Source organism: Rattus norvegicus, chromosome 8, assembly GCF_036323735.1.
Source record: "Rattus norvegicus strain BN/NHsdMcwi chromosome 8, GRCr8, whole genome shotgun sequence".
NCBI lineage: Eukaryota > Metazoa > Chordata > Mammalia > Rodentia > Muridae > Rattus > Rattus norvegicus.
The window spans coordinates 77,656,508-77,681,257 of record NC_086026.1 but is presented as its reverse complement, the minus strand read 5'-3'; the positions used below and the strand labels follow the sequence as shown (position 1 = coordinate 77,681,257).

Genomic DNA, 24,750 nt, shown 5'->3' with positions numbered 1-24,750 from the left:
TAGGCTAGGCTGACCAGCTAGCAAAAGTCCAGTCTCTGTAGCACTGCTGCTGGGATTTGAAATGCTTGCTACCACACATGTTTTTTCTTACATGGGTTCTCAGGACCAAACTTGTGTTACATGCTTACAAGTACTTTACTATCTGAATTCCCTTCCCAACCTCTCTCTAAGGTGTTTTATACTTCACTTGAAAGCTACCAAACGCCATCGCCTCCTGATTACATAGGAGTGAACTTCCAATTTTGCCAGCCTACAAAACTTATAGAAAAGAACTTTCAGCTAAATATCATAAAGCAGTATAAGGTTATGTAAACTCTAGGACATGTGGCATGTGTACATATAGCTATTTATATGGTAAAGAGTCAGAATCCTACTTTATAAATTTATGAATTCTGGCCTAATGTCTTCTTGAGAATGTCAAAGCCCACAAATCATGTCCTACTGCCTTCCAGATGTTTACATTTATGTCATATACCTGTGCTGCCCTCAACGTAGGTCAGCAAAGGTTTTTCTTAGGGTAGGTGTGAGTGGTGGGTCATGGAGAAACCCAGAGTTGTTCCACACGCTGAGAATAAGTGGCTGCTGGGAGCTCTGCATGGATGGGACGAGAACATCAACCTCCTATCCCAAGCTCAGAGCGTCAAAGGAAGAGGAGTGGGAGGAATATAAAAGCCAGAGAATGGCAGGAGTGCTATGAGATGCTGTCCCCTGAATGGCATGCCATCACACACATGAACTCACTGCAGCTGTGGGTACCTCCACACAATCAAGCAAGTTAAAAGTCATGGATGAGGAGGCACTCCAAAGGTCACATTCTGAGCTGAGAGGCTGTTGAAAATTTATGGCTGACAAGAGAGGATGGGGACTGTGGCCCCACACCTGTGAACGTCTGGCCCCCTTAATGTTAGTGGGTAATGATAATAATTTTTAAAAGGCATGAAGTTGAGAAGATGTTTGAGGGAAGAGTCAGGGGAAGCTGGGCAGAATTCTGGGTGGGAAACAATTATGACAGTATGTTAAGAAATCTCCAAAGAACACATTTTAGAAAGAAAAACAGTAGTGCTCGAAGAGCAAGCAAAGAAAGCTCAGCTATGTGAAACCCTACCACTCATTCCAGGCGGTCTGGAGGGAGGAAGGATTCAGCCATTCTTGTCTTCCTCTGGTCACTCAAAGATGTTGCCAGGAGTATGTGCCCTTGGTATCTATCATATATGGAAAAAATACAGCCTGAGAAGGTGACAAGAAACATATCTCCCCTCATAATAATACTATGTATATGTATATATTTATATACATACAAGATATATAAGCATAAAGATAAACAAAAGTGAAGACAAAGAGGGGAAATTCATTCTCACGTAGGTATCATTTTCCCATAGGAGTTAAAAAAGCTGGGATCTATGGAGAGTACTGGATGCAGCAGGTCCCCTCCCATGCCTACCTCCTGTTCTCAGTAGGTCTCTATGGGGGCTGGGAGTTGGGGCCTGGCTCACTAATATTGTTGTCCCTGAGATACCGAGGAATGTCCAAGAGAAGCATGATCCATGAAGCCAATGCCTGTTGCCTCGTGGGATACAGCAGGAATAAGGCAAAGAAGCAAAGATGGCCGTCCAAGCCACAGTGACCTCGTAGGTGGTCGGAGTGGGTCTCTGCCACACTGAGATGCTACACAGCTGCACCTTTTGACTAAAGAATCAGGATGCTCCCTTCCCTCATCGAAGCTAATGAGAACCCTCGTCATGGTACTCTGTTTCCAAAATGGCAAGAGGTTACTTCAAGGCAATGATAGTATTTATTACATACTTTCTATTCTTTCGGCTTGTGAAGGCACACAGGTGTGGGGACTGATCATCTTTGCCAGCCACAGGGGCACAGCAGAGCTCTGAGGTGCTGTTGCCTCCAGTCACCCAAGATTGAGACTATGTGCCTTTCTGAAGGAAGGATTTGGCCCATGGCATAGACATATGCTCTTGCCTGACTGAAGAAGACAGGTGTGTAGCCACCTCGTGGAAGGGAGCTTGCTGCTTAATGGGCCACGTGATCGGGCAAGCTGGAGCAGGTGTGCAGCTGGCAGGCGGACCCCTCACTGGCTTCTGGAGAGAGGCTGGATGACTGCGGTGTACTGGCTGTCTGTTCTCTTGTGCCTGCTTCCCAAGCCTGTGAGGTTGAACACAGAAGTCCTCACCACTCCAACATCAGAGAAGACAGCACGCAACAGCTGAGACATTTGGGATCAGAGGCAGGTGATCTCTCGGGCAAGGGACCAATGCATGAGTCTCCATGTTTCAGGGGGGCCCTAAAATCCAATGAGACTTCATCCTGCCATCCCTCACGCATCCAACAAGTCTTTGTTGAGCACCCAAGAGCTTTGGTTATTCTAAAACAAAGTTAGACATCTCTTAACACTTACCAGGTACTCTCTGATTCCTAAAACGTTACCACATTCCTTTGGCTTGGTCGGGGATTTTAGAGTTTCCTGAACTTCAAGCTTCATATTTACTGTTACTTTAATATATTTTTTTTTAGGTCAGATGTATGGCAATTGTTTCTGTAAGCGGTATGTGTCAGAAATAAAGGTTTGACCTTAGCATGAGGAAGTACCAGATCAGTTCAGGCAGAAAAAGATGAGGCATTCTTAAAAGGATAAACTGAAATGAAGAAGAGTCAGTGGATCCTGGGAACGGGGAGTTAGTGCCTTCTTCATGGTAGGGATGGAATCGTGATTGAGATGAGAAAAACCAGTGCCTCAGTGATGCTGGTAATCAGATGACGGCCTACTTTGTCAACTATCTTAGCGTTCAGCCATCAAGGGTCCATTTTATAAGCATTGAAAGAAAAGTGAAGAGTCACAGAGATGACCCAGCAGTGAGCAGTACTACTCCTCTTTCAGGGGCTTTCAGTTTGGGTCCCAGCACCCACATGTGGCAGTTCACAGCATCTGTAATTCCAGCTCCAATGGATCTGATCCCCCTCCCTCTTATGGTTTCCACAGGCACTACACACACACACACACACACACACTAATGATGATAATAATAATAATAGTAATAATAATAATAATAATAGATCTTCTTTAAAATAAAGGAAACTTGAGGGGAAGCTGGGGAGTTGGCTCAGCAGTTAGAAGCACCTGCTCTCACAAAGGACCTTAGCTCAGTTCCTAGCATTCATGCTGGACAGCTCACAACTTCCTGTAACTTCAGCTCTGCAGGGTCTGATGCCCTCTTCTGTGTCCTCCACAGGTACCAGCACACACGCCAATCACTCACATAGACACACATATGCATAAATACAAATAATAAAATTAAATCTTTTTAAGAAAGAAACTATGTTCACTTAGTTAAGAAGTTGTATTGCCAAACCGGCAAAAGGAAGTCAAGAAGCGACTTCATTGTCAAAGAAATGTAGTGTGGGAGAGGAAGTCCTTCCAACTAAAAAAGATCCTCAGTGGGAAAATGGATCTGTGAGTATGAAAACCATAGAGAAAACCTGGAGTTGACTCTGAATACCCTCAAAAATCCCTACATGATTCATAGTTTCTGAACTTATGTTTGCAATGATAGATAAGTTAAGGGGAAAGGAAAGAGAGGAGTCAGGCACATTGGCCCTTCAACACAAATAGGATGGCTAGAATTTACTAGAAAACCAGCTCTACAGGACAGAGAGATTGAATTATGTCCTGATGCATGGTAGGAACTCTAGAATAGCACAAAACATACGGAGAGCCTCCATAAATGTGGCACGGAATGAATAAATGAGCTGTGGCTGAATTATCTATATTTACTGAACTCCAGATATATGAACATGTCAGATAAAATCTAGTGAAGAACACCCGGATGTCTGGAGAGGTGGAGGTCAGCACAGGTGACAAGATTCCAAGAGAAATCTCGCCATCAGGGATGTGAACTGGAATTGAAACTGAGACCGGTCTATGGAGTTGATCCAGATCCTGCAAGCTGGGAGAAAGACTTCTGATGTGTGTTGGGAGAATAGAGAGACCAACAGCTTTAGGCTCTTGAAATCATAGGACAAACCCTGCCAGAGTCTTGTCACCTCTGAGCCCACCCTAGGAAAGTGTCACTCACTTCAGAGAGGCAGAAAGGACGCCTCACATGGGCATGAAGAGTAAGACTCAGGAAGCCCCAGCCTGTGCTGGGTCACATGCCTAGCCAAATTGTCATTTATAGGGGCTGGAGGGATAGCTCAGTGGTTAAGAGCTCTTGATGGTCTTCCAGAGGGCCCGAGTTTGATGCCCAGCGCTGATGTGTAACTAACAACTGTCACAACTCTTGTTGTAGGGGATTAGCTTCCTCTAGCCCCGCAAGAACATTCACACAGGCACACTTATGCACATCACGCATACCTACACACAGTAACACACAGAACTAGACACATCACCACACATACCTACAAACAACATGTATACCTACACATAACTAAAAATAAAAGCAAACTTTTAAAAAATATTGCTTAGCTATAAGCTGTACATTTGCTGAGACATTAACATAAACATAGGAGGACACTCAGGTACTCTGTCAAGTGCAATCAGTGGCTGATAGGCCCAAGGGACTCCCTCAAAAAGCATGATCCCATAGATGGTGACTGTGGGGTAGACAAGCTGTAAACCCATACATCTCAGCTTCTGGCCTCTCACAGCCATGGGCTCACCCCACGATCCCGAGAGGGACATCAGCAGTGTGCACCATAACTGTGTTTTGTGAAATCTATGAGATGTTGACTCTCACGTGATCAAGCTCCCTTTGACTTCTTACTCTGCCTTCATTCCCGTTACCCTCCTATTTTTAGACTGACAGTGGGAACTCACAATAGGTGAAAGCTGGAGATGCATTCATCCTAGATCTGTTGGAACTTGGTTGTGTGAGTCATAGTCACTTCCATGGAGTGGTGTGAGATCCTAGGCCAGAGATCCTGCTCCACCTTCCCTTGGTCAACCATAATTCTAGAGGAGAAAAGCAAAACAGTTGTATTAAGCTAGAGGATCACACGAAGAAAAGCCTTTTACATTTCACTCTTACATTTCACAGTTACTTCTCTCAGCTTTGCAACTAGGAAACTGATAAAGGCAATTAAGGGAGGAGGGCTCTACTTTGGGTCATGATCCAGCAGAATCCGGTCCATCATGGTAGAAAGGCATTGCTGTACAAGGCTGAGAGGGGCTGGCCACATGGCACACATAGCCAGGAAGAGGAGAAAGACAAAGTCTGATGTTTATATTCTCTTTATTTCTTTTGTTCCGTCAGGGACCCCAGCCCTTGGGGTGTAGGATGACTCTTCCTCTTTAGTAGACCTCACTGCGTCAATAATGCACATACCCAGACATGTCTCCTGGGTGACTCAAAATCTATTCGGGATGACGGTGCCGATTATCCACTGCACCCTCAGGAGAACTCTAAAAGGCAGTTTCCAATGAGCCTAGAATTAATTTTCCTAAACCACAAAGAATAAAAATTAAGTTCTAATCAATTATGTCATAGAAAAGACTAAGCTACCTTCTCTTTAGAAAAACTTGCCAGCGGTTAATTATTAAAAGTATGTTATTATTAGTCCAGATTTTGTGTGGTGTGTATTTGTCAGCTTCTCAAATCCACAATTTATTATTATTGCTTTTCCTCATCTGAATAATCTTTCACCGTTGTCTCAGTCGAATGTTCTTTTTCCCAAAGGAATCCTTGTTCTACCCTTGGCTTAGGCCCTCTACATACATGCTACCACCATGTAGCTTGGTCTTCATGTGGGACTCCTAACAGCAGGAACAGGGACTGTCTGTGACTCTGTTGGCTGCCTTTGGGATGATTTCTTCCTAGTGGGCTGCCTTGTTTAGCCTCAATAGGAAAGGATATACCTAGTGTTGCTGCAACTTGACTTGCCAGGGCTGGTTGATATCCATGGGATGACTCATTTTTTCTGAAGGGAAAAGGCAGAGGAGTAAGGACATGGGGGAGAGACTGGGAGGAGAGGAAGGAGGGGAAACTGTGGTTAGGATGCAAATTAATTATTAATTAACTAATTAATTTTAAAAAGTAAAATGGGAATCTAAATTATGAGGCAAGATAGGGAAACACAATAGAAAAGATTTTTTAAAAGACACAAGTATGAAATTTACAAAATAAATAAGGAGCCAGTAACAAAAGAAATCAGTTTAAACAGGAAACTAAATGAAACCACTAAGAGATAAAGGGGCCAATAAAAATAGACAAATGGGGCTGGCAAGGTGGCTCATTGGGTAAAGGCTCTTGCTACCAAATTTAATGATCTCAGGACCCACATGGTAGAGAGAACTGACTTGCATAAGTTATTTTCCAGCCTCAATGTGTCCAGGAAATGAATAAACAATGTAATTTAAATACAAATAAATAGATATTTAGAAACTGCAGAGGCAAAAAAAATCAGAATGGGCATCATGTCTGACATGTACACAGGACTTTCCAGAAGTAAGAAATACAGGGAAAGATAATACTAAAACAATATTTAGGAAGTTTTGGTGGTTTAAGACAATAGTTCTTACCTTTCAGAAACACAAAGTTTCGAAAGGAATTAAAAGAAGCCCTCTCCACAAACATAATAAAACAAAAGCATATTTAAAAAAAAATGACAGCTTTAAAAGGCACTGGAGAGAAAAAAGGAGAAATCAACAAGTAACAACCATTAGGCTAGCTCAGGTCCCCCACAGATGCCAGGAGGCAGAGAGGTTACAGACAAACTAAACTGCCTTCAAAAGTAGGCCTGAGACTGAGACCCAAGACAGACAGAGAGCTCACCGGACATAATCTGTTCTGAAAGGCCCACTAATAGAGTACCGAGTGCCAGAGGAGGAGGGCAGGAACAAAATAGAGCAGAAAGAAAGAGAAAGTAATCTTCCCAAGTAAAGGCAAGATCAAACCTGCTGAATTACCATCATGCATGGAGGAGGAACCCCACAGCCCATGCCTCTCAGAAGAACCATTGGTATGGCTGCCAAGGGATGAAGAACCACTCCCTTTTGGGTCTGTGGTGGCTGGTAGGTTACTCATGACCAGTCAATGGTCACACATGCATGTGCATATTAGTAGCACTAAACTGGATAAAGGGGATTATTAATAACAAATAAAACAAAACATTCTAAAAAAGAACCTGGGGTCAGGGGAATAGGTGAGGGCACCAGGAAGTTTGAGTGAGGCTGTAATGGGTAGACATTATTGATAGTCACATAGGCAGTGTATGGAATGTTTGGAGTATAAAAATACTGTTTTTACTCACACCAGTGAGAATGGCTAAGATCAAAAACTCAGGTGACAGCAGATGCTGGCGAGGATGCGGAGAAAGAGGAACACTCCTCCATTGTTGGTGGGATTGTAGACTGGTACAACCATTCTGGAAATCAGTCTGGAGGTTCCTCAGAAAATTGGACATTGAACTGCCTGAGGATCCAGCTATACCTCTCTTGGGCATATACCCAAAAGATGCCCCAACATATAAAAAAGACACATGTTCCACTATGTTCATCACAGCCTTATTTATAATAGCCAGAAGCTGGAAAGAACCCAGATGCCCTTCAACAGAGGAATGGATACAGAAAATGTGGTACATCTACACAATGGAATATTACTCAGCTATCAAAAACAACGACTTTATGAAATTCGTAGGCAAATGGTTGGAACTGGAAAATATCATCCTGAGTGAGCTAACCCAATCACAGAAAGACACACATGGTATGCACTTATTGATTAAGTGGCTATTAGCCCAAATGCTTGAATTACCCTAGATGCCTAGAACAAATGAAACTCAAGACGGATGATCAAAATGTGAATGCTTCACTCCTTCTTTAAAAGGGGAATAAGAATACCCTTGGCAGGGAAGAGAGAGGCAAAGATTAAAACAGACACAGAAGGAACACCCATTCAGAGCCTGCCCCACATGTGGCCCATACATATACAGCCATCCAATTAGACAAGATGGATGAAGCAAAGAAGTACAGGCAGACAGGAGCTGGATGTAGATCGCTCCTGAGAGACACAGCCAGAATACAGCAAATACAGAGGCGAATGCCAGCAGCAAACCACTGAACTGAGAATAGGACCCCCATTGAAGGAATCAGAGAAAGAACTGGAAGAGCTTGAAGGGACTCGAGACCCCATATGTACAACAATGCCAAGCAACCAGAGCTTCCAGGGACTAAGCCACTATCTAAAGACTATACATGGACTGACCCTGGACTCTGACCTCATAGGTAGCAATGAATATCCTAGTAAGAGCACCAGTGGAAGGAGAAGCCCTGGGTCCTGCTAAGACTGAACCCCCAGTGAACTAGACTGGTGGGGGGAGGGCGGCAATGGGGGGAGGGTTGGGAGGGGAACACCCATAAGGAAGGGGAGAGGGAAGGGGGATGTTTGCCCGGAAACCGGGAAAGGGAATAACACTCGAAATGTATATAAGAAATACTCAAGTTAATAAAAAAAATACTGTTTTTAAAAAGCAATGGTAAGCAGAGGTATGTCAACCTTCTAGATAGATCTAAATGTGCACTGGCAGTAAGGAATGGTAAGAAACGAATGGGCAGAAGATAATACAAAGGAACTTAAGCACTGGGAAATGTGCTTGATGGGAATGGTAAAACCAGAGCCTGTGTTATTATTCAAGGGAGAACATCGGAACTGAAGCTTAGGGTTTGCAAAATCCAAACTGCATGTTAGTACGGAACACAGCTTTTACATACACAATAACCAGTTAGAGGGATTACTGAGGGCATCGATGTCCACAGGATAGATGAAACTCATGGAATCGTGAAGAAACTAAGTGAAACTTAAAACACCCACGGAGACACAAAGATAAACTAAAGTTGGAAGCATCCATTCTTAATAGGATCCTTGGCAGCAAAAGTAGACCATCAACCCTTCATTACTGGGTCAATTTAATATAAACTCTATATTCCTCAATGTAAACTTTAGACTCCTGGCTCAAATAATGGTTCATCCACTAAAATGTCAAATTCTCTCTTTCTCTCTGGCCCTCTTCTCCTCCCTCAGACAGAATTTAACTATGTATCTGGCTGTCCTGGAACCCAATATATAGACCAGGCTAGCCTTGGACTCCTTACAAAGATCCACCTGTCTCTGCCTCCTGACTGTTAGGATTAAAGTATGGGCCACCATAACTAGAGCTCAATAAAACATTGACAAGCATGTACAGGGAGATAGCTAAGGATTGCAAAATATATAGATGGAAGGAAGACTTATATAAGAATAACCAGAAAAACGTAAAAAGACATAGAAAAACAAAAAGTGTGAAGGGGGACTAACTCTACCAAATATTAAACCACAATGTAAAGCCTTTAAGATTAAAATGGTGTGGTATTGGCTCCTGAGTGGACAAACTGACCAATCAGCGAGTAGAAAAGCAGGAACAGATCCTAACAGCCACACCCAGAATCTGAATGGATGTAACAGTGGAACACAAATCAGTGACAGACTGTCAGACCGATGGTGCTCAGTAAACAGGGGCAGCCTTTCTGAAATAGACAAAAATAGGTCTCTCCTGATACTAGAGATGAAGGTAAATGCCACTCAACCAAACAGGAAAACAGACCCATCCACGAGCAGAAAGAAAATACAGGTGAACTTTGCTCTAACTTCAATGCATAGGCAAAGTACTCTAACATGACTCCGGAATCCAGACGTAATGAAAGAAAACATGGGTACGTTTATCAATAGAATTTGTCTAAAAGAATAAACATTAATGCTAAAATTTGGTGTTTTCTAGGAAAGCTAAACTAAAGCAGTGTCAAAAGACAGCTGACAAAATAGAATATTTCTACCGTATAATAGAAAGTGCTAATATCACACATATACCAATAATAATGGTGATGATGATGACGACGACGATGGTAAAATTAAACAATAAACTCCTAAAAGTATAGCTGGGAAGATGGAAAAATGAGAATTGGCGACTTGGACTGACAAGATGGCTCAGGGGTTAAAGACACTTGCTGCCATGCCTGGTTCCTCAACGTAATCCCTAGGACTCACGCTGTGAAAGAGAGCATTTATTCTTGCAAGTCGTCCTCCAAGCACACATGTGGTAAACACACAGATGCACACATACACACACACAAGCATACAGACACATATGCATTGTGAATAAAATGTAAGATGTAAAAAAATAAAAGAAATGTAATAACATTTAAAGAAACAGAATAGGAAATTTACTCTACAGCCTTTAAACATGGAAGCTATCAAATTCACCCTTGAGGTAAGAAGTACACATCTAAATGAGGTATCACTTCTCATGCAACAGATTAGAGCAAATGGAAGCTTTGTTCTATGGACAAAGTGTTAGCGAAGCATGAAGCAGGTGCAATGCCTTGGAAGAAGCCAATAGTTAACAATCCGCACATAGTCTTGTCTTCAGAGGTGTCATTTCAAACTGTAGGAATTTGCTCTGAGATGCACTTCCAGAGCAAACACACACACACACACACACACACACACACACACACACACACACACACACACCTCAACACCCCTCATGTGCATGAGGCTATTCATTGCAGGGGTGTTCCTAATTGCAAAGTACTGGAAACAAGCTGGGAAGGTGGCTCAGCGGGTAAGAACACTTGCTGTGCAAGCATGAGGACCTGAGTTCAAAGCCCCCCTGCCAGGTGGAAAGCCACCTGTGGTGGCACATGCTCATAATCCCAGGTCTATAAGGGGCAGAGACAGAAGGATCATAGAGTTTGCTGCAGGTTACCAGCATAGCTCCAGGTTCTGTGGGAGATCCTGTCTCAGCTCCAGGGTTAGAGTGTCCCTGTCTTACTGGAATAAAGCCGAGATTAAACGGAACAGGATGTTTGACATCCTCATCTGGCCTCTGCATGGACAGAGACGCGCACTCTGACACATCTACATAAAATAAATGAGTAAATAAATAAGATTGGAAACTGAAATACTAACACACAAGAGGCTTGTGAATGAGCCCTGATGTGCTCAGGTTACGAGAGCCTACACAGCAATAAGAAAGAAAGAGAGGAAGAAGTCATGTGAACTCAGCTGGGTTCCGTTCTCAGTGCTGTCTGCCTGAGACCCAAGAGAAATGCACCTCGGCAGACATGTCTTGATCTGGAGATCCAGTCTCCTATAAAACGAACTAGAATTTCTTGGATAAATGACAGGTTAAGCAGAAACGGCAGAGGGAAATCCTGGAACACCTTGCATAGCCACAAAAAAAGGAAGTACTCAACATCATGTGCGTGTGTGCAAAGGACACTGTGGGTGGCAACCATGTCCAAATTAGAGACTTTTTCAGTAAATACCATATGTCATTACAGCGGCTCTGTGCCAAAGGGAAAACAGGCACATAGGATGAAAATTGCACTGAAGTTGGTAAATGTAGGAAAAGATTGTCTCCTCGTAGCATATGTCAATTAATAGATAAAAATGATAGAAATAGAGAACTAGACATTTGACAAATACCACGCCAATAAGTGTCATAGGGAGAAGTCACCGATGGATGCTGGAGGTAACTCAAGGGCACATGGATGAAAACCAGTGTGCCTGTTCATCCTAGAGAGAACTCAACTGGAAAAGGGAAATAAAGGGCCACTCTGCAGTGGGAAAATGTGACCTACATTGCAACAACCAAGTAACAGATGCTAACACCCCCAGTAAGGAGACAGACCAATACTATGCAGCACTAAGAACCACCCCACATCATGTTTATGGACTTTCTTTTCCTTTTCATGTATATATGTGAGCATGTGTGTATGTGCACGCATGTGCGAGCACATGTGTGCATTGAATGTATATGCATTATATGTGTATGCATGAGTAGGTGTTACGCATGTGGGGAGGCATGTGTACGTGCATATGTGTATGTATATATGTGGGTGTGCAAGCATATATGTGTGCATGTATAGATGTGCATTATGTGTGTGTGCATGTGAGTATATGTGTGTAGACAGATGCATATATGTATTCCTGTGAGCCCATGCACGGGAAAGCCAGAGGACAAACTTTGAGTGTCATTCATTGAGTACAATCCACCTTTCGCTTCTTACACTTTTATTGCTCCAGAGTCTTTCACTGGCCTGGAGCTCACTTAATAGGCTAGGCGCACTGGTCAGTGAGCCCCAGGAGTCTGCCTGTCTCTGCTTCATTAGCTCTGGAATGACAAGCAAACATACTTAGCTTTGTATAGTTTTAGATGTAAGTTTTGGGAACCAAACTCAGATCTTACTGCTTACGAGGCAAGCATTTTACCAACTTAGCTATCTCCCAGCCTCTATGGTTTTCTTGCCAAAAATGCATAACTTGAATTTCATCAGGAAGGGATAGTAGACCAGCTCAAAGTGAAAATTGTTCTATGAAATTTATTGGGCAAATGCTCTTCTAAATGCCAAGGTCATGAAAGACAAAGAATGAGTGAAGAGCTGCCCCCAGATTACCAGGGACTAAGTAGACCTGGCAGCTTAAAGTTCAAGAATGATGATGAACTGGTCCCTGGTCCAGGAAAGGGACATTACGAGGATGGTTGCAAGATGTGCACAAGGTCTGGAGATAAGCTTGCAAAACTGTAACAGTAGTCATTTCTTAGTTTGGGTCATTTTTACTGTATTATGTAAGATGTTCACATCAGGGGCTGAGGAACAAGTGTATCCTGGAATTTTTACTAGTATTTACAACCTTTAATAAGCCTGAAATTATTACGAAATGGAAATCCAGTAATAAAAACACATTTAATTGGCATATTAAAATTTTAGGAGTATCACAAAAAATAAATAAGAGCGAAGGAAAGAGAAAAACAAAGCAGTCCATCAGAAACTAAGACAGGAAGGAGAAAGGGGAAGAAAAAAAGTCAGTTGTTAAAATGTAACCAAAATGACAGAAACAAAGCCAGGTGGATCAGCAATCAAAATAAATTACATTCTCTGGTCCAGAAACAAAGTACCCATAGGAAGTTTGGACCCAGCCGCAGCTTGTTTCAAGGAAGAACTTTTTTTTTTATTAACTTGAGTATTTCTTATATACATTTCGAGTGTTATTCCCTTTCCCGGTTTCCGGGCAAACATCCCCCTTCCCCCTCCCCTTCCTTATGGGTGTTCCCCTCCCCATCCTTCCCCCATTGCCGCCCTCCCCCTAAAAGTCTAGTTCACTGGGGGTTCAGTCTTAGCAGGACCCAGGGCTTCCCCTTCCACTGGTGCTCTTACTAGGATATTCATTGCTACCTATGAGGTCAGAGTCCAGGGTCAGTCCATGTATAGTCTTTAGATAGTGGCTTAGTCCCTGGAAGCTCTGGTTGCTTGGCATTGTTGTACATATGGGGTCTCGAGCCCCTTCAAGCTCTTCCAGTTCTTTCTCTGATTCCTTCAACGGGGGGGCCGTTCTCAGTTCAGTGGTTTGCTGCTGGCATTTGCCTCTGTATTTGCTGTATTCTGGCTGTGTCTCTCAGGAGCGATCTACATCCGGCTCCTGTCTGCCTGCACTTCTTTGCTTCATCCATCTTGTCTAATTGGATGGCTGTATATGTATGGGCCACATGTGGGGCAGGCTCTGAATGGGTGTTCCTTCTGTGTCTGTTTTAATCTTTGCCTCTCTATTCCCTGCCAAGGGTATTCTTATTCCCCTTTTAAAGAAGGAGTGAAGCATTCACATTTTGATCATCCGTCTTGAGTTTCATTTGTTCTAGGCATCTAGGGTAATTCAAGCATTTGGGCTAATAGCCACTTATCAATGAGTGCATACCATGTGTGTCTTTCTGTGATTGGGTTACCTCACTCAGGATGATATTTTCCAGTTCCAACCATTTGCCTACGAATTTCATAAAGTCGTTGTTTTTGATAGCTGAGTAATATTCCATTGTGTAGATGTACCACATTTTCTGTATCCATAAGGAAGAACATTTTTAAGTGCTAGGTTGTTCAAAGATGTGGACTAAGAGTCTGTAGGCAGAGCCTGAACAAACAGGGGGAGCTAGTGACAAAATGGGGAGCCAGGATTTACAGGGAAAGAAAAGTAGCAGGAGCCAGTCAGGGTGATGTCAGCAGCAGCTGTGCCTGACAGGGCCTGAGAGAGTGGAAGCTTATTCCCTGCTTCTGTAAGGTCTGGGTGGGGCAGCCTGCTTCACGTGTTAGCTACCACATTCCATGCGTAAGCCCTGAAAAATCACCGTGGCAGGAAGAGGGAGAGGTGAAGGGGACACCCAGGAGTCACTATTGCTGAGGTCATTCGCTAGATCTGATTGAATGTCCCCAACCCAGCAGTAGCTGTGAGTGTGTACATCCAATCTGACACAAAGAGGAAAGACCATCAGTCCCAAAGTAAAAGCACACCAAGGAGATTCACAACACCTGAGGTCTGTGTGGGATAATGTTTCCATATAAAATAAAAAAGTGACAGAGTTGCACTAATTAGCAGATCACTGATAAAAGGAGATGAAAGGAAATGTGAGTGTGTGTGTGTGTGTGTGTGTGTGTGTGTGTGTGTGTGTGTCCGTGTGCGCGCACACGAGCGCTTATGTCTCCACTGGGCACAGTACTTGGGTGGCAGGTGTACACATAGCTTTTTGTGTGGGTTCTGAGATCTGAACTTAGGTCCTCATGCACGTACAGCAAGCATTCCTACCCTCTGAAACACTTCTCCAGCCCTGCTAGTAGGACTTTTTTCACATGTTTGTTAGTAAATAATCAAACAAGAGAGAGATTAGGGGGAAAAAACAGCTCTGACGAGCACTAACATTGATCTAGTTCTATTGATGGCACAGAGACTCCAGTAAGCAGAGAAAATACAGTCTGTTTACACACCTTGAGAAGCTGACTCCAAAATCATTACAGAGAAGAGGAAACTGAGCAAGATAAACAACGTGAATTTAGAAAGAAAAAGTCAAACTTGGGTAAACAACGAGTTAAGGAAAGCCCACAGTGAAGGGCTGGAACCCTTGAAAGCGAACTGCTCTGAAGGCATTGTACATCAAATTTATGAGATCCGATGAAAGCAAGGATTAGGGGGAAATTTATGATCTCACATTCACCTACTAAATATTGAATATAATTGAGTTAAGTATTCATTTTAACAGCTAAGAGAAAACAGATTAAAGAACAAAGGGAGTAGGAACAAATAAATAAGATACAAATAAAAAAATAATGGGAAATATATTAAAGACTTACAAGACTAAAAGCTGGACTTGAGACAAACTTCAAATAAGTCTGCCCAAATTTTTAAAGAGGAGTGAATTATACACACTTAAGGGAAAATTATGGGAAAATAATTCATATAAATTCAAGATTCTAAATGGCACAAAAAAATCATAGACAAAAATAGAAATATAAATAGATGATAAATAGATATAAATTATAGATCGATGGATGGTAGATAGACAGATGGTAGAGGGTTGGTATATGATACACAGATGAGGACACATGTGCACACACACACACACACACACACACACACACACACACACACATCAACATGTACCCAAGTTGATCCAGAAAAGATTATAGCATCTATGTGAGACCAGATAAACTCATTGCTAGTTAACAGCCAGCATAGAAAACAATATACCTGCATCATTAGTCCATACTGAACACAAAATGGACTACACATAAAAGACCTGTCCAAAAGCTTTAAGACATATCATAATAAAATGTATAAGATGTATCTTTAGAAAGATGTAGTAATATAATGATACCTTAAATGAGATGCCCCCAAAGCAAATATGAAAAAAACAATGTGTTAAAATTAATTATGTTTAAGGCAAAACCTTTGAATTACAATAGACAGCATAACAAACAACTAGGCAGAGAAGATACTTAGTCATGACATGGCTTTTAACTAGGCTATCCAAAAATGAGGGGTTTTTTTTTTCTGTAATCTAGAGTTTCAAACAATTGAAGAAAATTTTTAAATTATTATACTTATTTTATGTGGTAACTTTGTTGCCAAAGTTGGTGCTATTCTTGACATCCAAACCAGAAAATTTTCACATATTTACCAGGAGAACTGAATAAAAATGACCACTGCAGTATTACCAGAAACATTTGATATCCTCAAAGTGGAAATGTGCACAGTAAAGAAGCGGATGCCCTCTAACAGGCAGACATCTCAGTGATCCAGTGAGGGCACAGGAAGTGGGGAACACAGACAGCTGTGGTGTGTCCCTATAAAATGACGATGAATGGCTAACATGCTCTATGAATAGGGAAACATAAAACTACATGGATACCAAGCACACTAAAGTCATCTCGATGAAGAAGAAAGGAAAGGGGTGACATTGGAGAGAGGTGGGGCTGGATCACTGGCTCAGTGCACAGATACCTGCTGGCTACCCTGCAGACCAGCATTCTACACCTGGGACCACATAGTAGAGGAACAGAATCCTGCCAATTGTACTCTGACCTCTGCACACACACTATGTCACACATGGCCTCACTCTCATACACACACAAGCAAAATAAAATAAATTTAAAGGTAATAACAAATTTTAAATAAAGACTTCAACTTGGCTAGAGCAAAAGTAAAAGACTGAAAGAAAGCCAAATCCTTCTAAAGCCTTCTTCCCAGGCCAATGCCCCCAGTTAGAGTCCTTCCAGGACACCAGGATACAAACAATGTTTTCTTTCACCAGATTTGAATCATTTGTACACACGGCATCTTTGCTACTTCATCCAGCATCCCCTGGTGCGGCCAAAATAGCTCATTCTCCCACCCTTCCCCCTTTCTGAAACCAGAAGACAACAGCTGGCTTCTCCAACTTCTGGCAGTTATGAAGAGTTTTCCACCATTCCTGGAATGTGGGTAAACAAACATTTCTAGTCTCCCTTTTCATTTCAGGCTCAGTTTTCATCTTCTAAGACCTGAGCCCCCAAGTAAGTGAGAGGGAGAAGGGAGCTAGTAGTGCCTTTCTGTGCAAGCCTGGTGACCTGGGCTCAACACCTGGAACACTTTCCTAAAGACGAATGGAAAGAATTAATATTACAATGTTGTCCTTTGAGCTCCACGTGTATGCCATGCCATGCATGCATGCAAACAAGAATGAGAGAGTTTGAGTGAGTTAATGTGCCCCGCTCTGCCTTGCTGGCTCTCCTTTCCTAATAGTAAATACCCCTCTGGGCATCATGGCACAGAATACATCCCCCTGGAATCCTATTCTATCTGACACTTCAGACAAGGCACCTACTACCTTATGTTTCCATTGCAACCTCCATAAAAGGGAAATAAAAACATTTCTCTAAAGAAGTCACTGGGAGCTTTGGCTACTGAGTGGCCCCTTCAGTGGCATGCACATTGTACATCAGTCACCATGTTAGTGCTATACCTGTCTCACTAATCCTCTACTCTGAAGGAATGAAAAAGGGAGTGCCAGAGGGTACACGGAAGATGCCATATAGCTCTCTTCCCAATTGAAATACTCTTTCCTGGAGGAGGGCTTGGTAAGACTGAGGAAGTCAATGAAACTTACAAGACACAGGAAGTTCCTGAAACCTGGTTGGCAAGACTGTTCTCCAAGATTATATAAATTGTAAGAGTTGCATAGGACAGGGACTCCTGGAACACCCACTTCCATCACTGAGGTTCTGTAACTGTAGACCCATTCACCATTTGCCACCTTGCCAGCAGTGAGTACCCTGCCCCAGCAGCAAGTACCCTGCCCCAGCAGCGAGTATCCTGGCCCTGCAGTGAATACTCTAACCCAGCAGTGAATACTGTGGCCCTGAAGTGGGTACCCCAGTCCAGAAGTGAGTACCTTGGTCCAGCAGTGAGCACTTCAGCCAAACAATGAGTAATGTCTTACACAGCCTGTCCTGTGCCTTTGTTTTCCAAGCCTGATACTAATCCATGCTCCACAAAGACAGCAGTTACTCTTAGTATGCAAGAGTATGTGTGTATGTATGTGTGTGTGTGTGTGTATAGAAAGTATATGTGTGTGTGTCTATTACATATTACTCAGAGATAGTGATTTCTTACATATGACCTCACCCCTTTCAGACCCAGGATTTTCACTGAATTAATCTACAGAATGAGTCAAACTTCTGAAACAGAGTTAGCACTATTTCTATGACATGTGTAGGACAGTACTGTGAATTCCTCCACAAACTACTCGACCAAAAAGAGTCATGAGTTTGATACATGAAATTGATTGTGCTTGCTCACAGGAAGGAATACTAGGCAGCCAATAAAAACTGTAGTCTAGGAGTGTTCAAAGGTGCATTCAAGGCTGAATATGATGTACACTGTAAATTAGATACATTGTAACCGTTCTTTACAATTACAAGTGTATCGTTACAACACAAATCTATGAGAATTGCAATCCAAGACTGTTACGTAGAGGGAAGATGGGAAGGAACTATGACTACAGTTAGTAATGTTTGCCTGAGTTGACGAGATTCTGTGATTTTTATTAAACCTTTGCACATTATTTTTTAACAATTTCTACAGCGAGCATGTACAGTTATGGTGTCAGGAGTAATGTGTGCTTTATTAAGTGCTTCCTCCTGGATCTCCTCAGTGCTGTCTCCTTCATTGCTGGCCTTTCTGTTCTGCTCTTGGCTGGGTCTATCATTGGCTGACATCAGAACCCAGCTTCGTCAGCCTCTTGACACAGACTGAAGACCAGCAGCTCTCCAGGAATCCTCCAGGTCTGGAGCACCATGTTGAAACTGCTGATGTGTCCAGTCCCATGACTGAGAAACCAGCGGGTTCACTACCTCCTCTGTGAACACATGGCCACTGCAGAACTCCAGCCCCCACTGTGTAAGCCGTCTCACAACATCTCTCCATTCTATCTGTTCTGTTCCTCTAGAGAATTCTGATTAATCCTGAAAGGAAGCTAAACCACTTGAGCATGTGGCTCAGGCAGACCTGGCCCTTCTCCCCTGTTCCCTGCTAAAAATTAGACTACATTCCTAAACCTGGCCACCAAAGTCTGTTTCCTTATTTGGTCACTTCCCCCATCCAGAGGCTGACTACCAAGGTCCAACTATCAATGTATTGAAGTCCAGCAATCAAAAGCCCCCTCTGGCTCACCTAATTAACATGTCCAACCAAAATTAAACAGCTCATCCTAACACAGGGTTTCCCATTTACCTTTACAAACTGTCATTTGCCTAAAGACCATGTCTGTCTCCTCTCTATCCAGAGGCAGTTCTTCCTCATCCTCTATCTCCTGTCTCCATCTCTTACTCCCTGCCCTCTGTCTCTCTGGAGCAAATAAATCTCCTTTGTGCTGAGAACTTGGTCTTGGGATTCTGAGCCAATACTTTTTATTTCAAATCCACCCTCCTCACTATGCCTGCCTATACCTACTGCCACTCCAACCATGCTTGGCTTCTGGGATCTCCATCTCTCTAAGGGCTTATTGCTAATAGGGCCTAGAGCCAAGCTGGCTTAAATTATAGAACATACCATTTGGGCAAAGTGATACCCAATTTGAAAACAAACCAGGTTTGGGAAGAAAACCTTCTTGCTATAGAAATAAGCAAGAAGCACCAGAGTGGGGTGGGTATAGAGGAGTGACATTTCAGGAACTGTGTGGCTTTGATCACTCTATGGGACCAGCTGGTATAGATCCAGAACACTTCGTTGGCCTGGCTGACTCTGCAAGATCGGCACTGTTGGTCAGCACCCAATTCCTTCCCCAGAACAACACACAGTAATGAGTGCTGACATCTTGCAGCCTCCATGGGCTACATCTATCTGAACACACATTTTTCTCTCTTGATCACAGCACCGCTGTGGGAAAATGTGTCATTCTCACCTTACACACAGATAGGACAATTAGTGCTTGGATCAGGTTCCTGTAACATCCAAGGTCAAGTCTTCAACTACAAATGTTCCTGTTGGGTCTTGGTTCATTGGAGTGCTAATACCTCCGGCTTGCCAGGCGACTCGTGTTTTTCTATGTAAAGATCGAGCTCTGAGCTAAAGGCCTGAGGGTCTGCATTCAACCGTGGGCAAACATGGTGGCAGTAGAGGACCGACCCCAACTCGTTGTCCTCTGACCACCATGCACAATCTGTGCACATATGTACCACCCCAGCACATACACAAATGAGTGTGAAAAATAGTCATGTCTTTAAAAAGAAATCTAGCTCTGTTTATTTGTTTTGACAAATCGCAGGAACTAGCTGTTATTTAGTGACTCCAAAGTCATTTATTTGTTCACGCTCTTTTTAAGAAACCATAATGTATCAGAATCCGTTGTTCCTTGCAGGAGGAAGTGAAGGAGCAAGGATGAATTATGAAGATCAGTGGCTCATTATCCTCTTCTTCCTCATTTATGTAGAAAAGCAATATCTGTCGAGTCTCTCTTCTCTATTAGTCTCTGCCCACCTCCCACCTATTTTCATCCTCTCAGAACTAGTCCCTGGTCCTACAGCCCTTCCCTGAGCTTATCTGCCCTTTCATAGCAACCTGAGGCCATGACCCGCCTCCAACGAACCCTCCCTGCAGAACAGCCATGACACATTAATGGTGGGCTGTAAGGGTCTCTGTCCTCAACCCTTGCCATGATTTAATGATACGTCGGAGACAAATTGTCACTCATAAATTTCAAAACAAGAGAAAACAAGCCTGTTTTGGTTCATTCCTCATCTTTGAATAAAGAACGTCCCCTACCTCAAATGCTTCTATCTGAATCTTGCCTAGAAAACTCCTATTTAACCTCTATGATGAAGCTCATATATTCCCTTTATGCTATAGCCTTTCTTGCCTCCCAGCAGATCCTTCTGCTGTGAGATAACCTTTTGTCACATGGCATTATAAACATCCCAACCTACCTGCCCTTCCTTCTGGACAGTCATCTATACAGCTTATCACCACAATCACCCTTGGTCTGTGGACAGCCTGTCACATAGCAGAGGACTAAGAAATATTTTTTTCCTCAATGGATTTCGTGCTTTTGTGCATATGTGCATGCCTCTGTGTGTGTGTGTGTGTGTGTGTGTGTGTGTGTGTGTGTGTGTGTGTGAGCGCACATGAACAGACAGGCAGTTGTGCTGGCATGTGTGCCTGCACGTACATGTATATGGAGGCTAATGTTTAAGTCAGGTGTCTTGCTCAGCTCCTTTCCACTTGTTTTTGAGACAGAGTCAGGCACTGAACCTTGATCTTCCTGGTGCAGCTAGACCATGAGCCACCCGGCCCTGGGAACCATACTGTCTCTGGGCTTCACTTCCTCAGCATTCCCAAGGGCTGGGATAGGAGGCACAAATCACTGTGCTTAACTCTTTCACGCGGGTACTAGGGGATCAACTCAGGCCTTCCTGCTTCATGGAACCCTATTTTTACCCCTTACAGTATATTCTTAGTCTTATACTTAGTATAGTCTTATACCTAGCTAAGAAGAAAACCTTTCTATTGCATTCAGACATCCTTTAACCTGGTGGAGCAAGAAGGGGGCCCACATGGTTCTATATCTACAGTAGTCTGAGTGTTTGCATAGTATCTAAAGTCCACATGGCAATTTAATCCCCTATTCAAGGTGTTAAGAGGTGCGAACAGCAAGATGCGATTAGGTCATGTGGATTCTTCCCTGGTGAACCAAGTAAGTCTACAAAAGCAACCCTTTCACCTCCTTTATATAAAAGTCTTTACCCTTTTGGTCCCTCTTCCCATTCTACATGTAAGGATGTAGCAACCACACTCTGTCTGCAAGACGCAGAGACCGGGATCCATGTTGGAAGCAGAGTGCATCCCTCCCCAGACAAAGAACTCACTGACAACTTGAACTCTGACTTCAACTCCACAATTATGAGACCGAAATCTACTGCTTACAAATGTCTCTGCTGGCAATATTCTGTCCCAGCAGCAGGAGCAGATTAAGTTAACTTATGATCTGTCTCAGCACGGCAATCTTAAAACCATTCATCTTGCCCATCCACATCCGTTACCTGAGTGTGGGGGGCAAAGAATGTTGTTCACTTTTGTGGGAATTTAAAATAAACAAACACCAGTTTGAGTCTCTACTATTGACTCTGGGTGACAATAGACATGCTCCCTGCCTAAAGAGTCAAGGTCACTTGAGAATGGGGGTGCTTGGGCAAGAGGATGCAGTAACTACAGGTCCAAGCTTGGGGAGAACCCACAGTTAAAAGAACCATGGAGCCAAGAAGACAGATGAGCTATCTCAGAGAAAGGAGAGAGAGCCAAGGGCAGAAGTTCAGTCTTGGGTTCCCTCAGGCTGAGCAGATCAGAAAGGATCGCAGAGGGGTCAAGGACAAACATAATGGTCACATGAGACTGCAGGGGTTGGCTGAGGACGGTCTGGCTGGACTGCAATGACCAGGAATCGGAAGTGTATTCCACAGCTCCTGTTTTAAGTTTGTAAGTGCTTTTCCACTCTGGTTGTTTCACCATCTGATGAACAACAAGGCTCCAGCAAGCTCGGCGAGGCCCCTCAGCCCGAGAAGATCCATTTCTCCCAGCCAATAGGAACAGTGGCAGAAGAGCGAATATCCACCTCTGGACCTCCGACGTCAGCTCCACGGGTGTTATTAAGCATCACCACATCAGTATTCCGACCCCAGAGTCCCTCCAAATACCCGTGTAAACATTCATTTACATTTAGATTGTACTTCTCTGGATTCACACTCTTTCCCTGAAAACTCTAACAATCCAATTATCAAGAAAACCAACATGTCATTTCTAAGCCGTGGGGGTGGGGAACACTCCTCCCCCGGGAAACTCTTCTATTTGGCATAAAGCAGCTCCAGGTGTCCCTGTCTGGATGGATTTGGCTAGTTTCCCAGCATGCTTGAGGGCAAACCTTAAAATGTGTGTGTTCCTTAGCAGGGAAAGATGGAGGTCGGGGGACTGAGGCAACTGTTGCATTTATTTTAAAGAGGCAAGGGAGAGAGGTTGTTGAAGAAAACCCTGGGACAGAAGGCCTCGGGAAACCAGCTTGAAGCAGAGAAAAAAGCCCTCCACTGGAATCTCATGGATGGCTTCTAATCCCAGTTCAGCGGCTTCTTAGCTTCCCAAGCATTGCTCATTTCTGAATGCTGTACAGCAAGGCAAAGAGTTTCCAGGAGCTAGACCAGCAAGTTCCTTAGAGAGGACTGCTCTCCCGAGTTCCTATAAGAAGCGCCGTCTCACGTGGATATTGTTAGCACAAAGGAGACATGCAACAAATGAGAAAGATGGGAAGGGTGATTTCAAGAAAGCAAGAGTAAGCATTCTGCCTGGAGATGAGAACCACACTGTAAGCCAAGCCACAGAGGACTGGGCAGGGAGAGACATTTTTACTAGCTTAGTGTCTTCAAAATTACCCAGCCCATTGAAGATGGGGACTTTTGCAAAAACAAGACAAAACAACAACAACAGCAACAAAACTTAGACTAAGAGGAGACTCAGAGCTGGGTTTAAGGGCAGGTTTTGAAAGGAAGAGAAGCCCTTCTGCCCAGCAAGTGATCAATATGGAGAATGAGTCCTGGCTGGGTGTGAACTCAATTTATTCCCTTTGAAGTACCAATGAGGTTTCCCTTCACTATCGAATAAAACCCAAACCACACCAGTGGAAGAACCAAAAGAAAAAATGCAGAGAAAGCCACTGAGCATAAGCACTCACTCTAAGCTCAGGGGCATACAAGCCAGAGCTCCCACACTCTAAGCAGGACTCAGCTTAGAAGATCACAGATCTCGGCTTTAACAGCAAAGCAATGTTAACCCACCTTCTTGGAGGTCTCACCGGCTAAGGTGTCTTCTCAAACCGAGAGAAAAAGTCAACACCTTTCAGTGGTCTTGGCCCACACTTTCATAGACTCTGAAGCTCTCGAGATGCCTTCTTCATGTCCATCCTATCCAATAACCATCTCCTGTGGAGGGACAAAGAGTCCTTCTTACTGGGTATTTTGAGAAAGAGGTAAATAATGAAACCAGATATAGGGACTCCGCTAAGATCATGCTCTGGTCTTCCTACTCGAGCTCATATTCTAGCATCCACAGTGAGTGGCTCACAATCACGAGTAACTCTAGCTCCATGGGATCCGATGCCTCTGACTTCATAGTGTGCCTACATTCATGCACACAGACATACATAAACATATGATTAAAAAGATTAAAATAAGAAACTCGACACAGAAAAAGAACATGGGTAAGCAGCATCCAAGAGCAATGTCGTGAGTGTTCTTCCTCTGTGTGGCTTTGAGACCTGCCGTATCTCAGGAATTCCACCTCTTGACTAGTACAGAAAGATCTTACTCCTGTAACTCACAATAAACATTTCCACTGGGCATTATTGGGGGCTTACAACTGTATCATTCCCCAAAGACTGACACCTCCATTTTCTTTTAAGATGCTCATAATACTGTAGGAAGGAAGGGTGGGAAAATGGCAGATCCTCCCTTTCACAACTTAAAAAAAAAAAAAAAAGCAAAACTCTGAAATGTAAGTGGCTGCTCACAAGAAAGTCAGGAGTAGAACTGGCCACTGCCAACTCTGCTCCAACCCACTGCCAGTTTTTGCTATAAAGATGCAATTGATTGTAAATTATTCATAAAATATGGTGTTTCTTTTTAAGTGAGTTTATTGTTTCCCATTTTATCCAAACCATTGCATATTCATCACAGAGAATTTAGAAAGAACGAATAAGTAAAAGGAAGAAAATCAAGATCACCCACAGCTCCCCCGAAGATGGTGTCATTTGAGAAGAGGGAAAGGGCAGTGTGCAGTCTACTGCCTAAGACTGTCACATGGAGAGAGTTTCCAAGTCCCAGCCGGCAGCAGCAAAAGACACAGAATGGCTTCCTGAAGAATGCTGGGACAG

The 24,750-nt window shown here is 43.3% G+C and overlaps 1 long non-coding RNA gene across 1 annotated transcript; it reads right to left on the bottom strand.

Annotated features, from left to right (window-relative positions):
• Positions 1-1,892: 1,892 nt before the first annotated feature.
• On the bottom strand, positions 1,893-23,859 carry LOC103693125 (uncharacterized). The gene is made up of 3 exons (XR_001839436.3): positions 23,657-23,859; positions 4,826-4,960; positions 1,893-2,157 (listed from the first exon to the last, which is right to left on the bottom strand). It is a non-coding gene; the product is annotated as an uncharacterized LOC103693125 (long non-coding RNA).
• Positions 23,860-24,750: the final 891 nt, after the last annotated feature.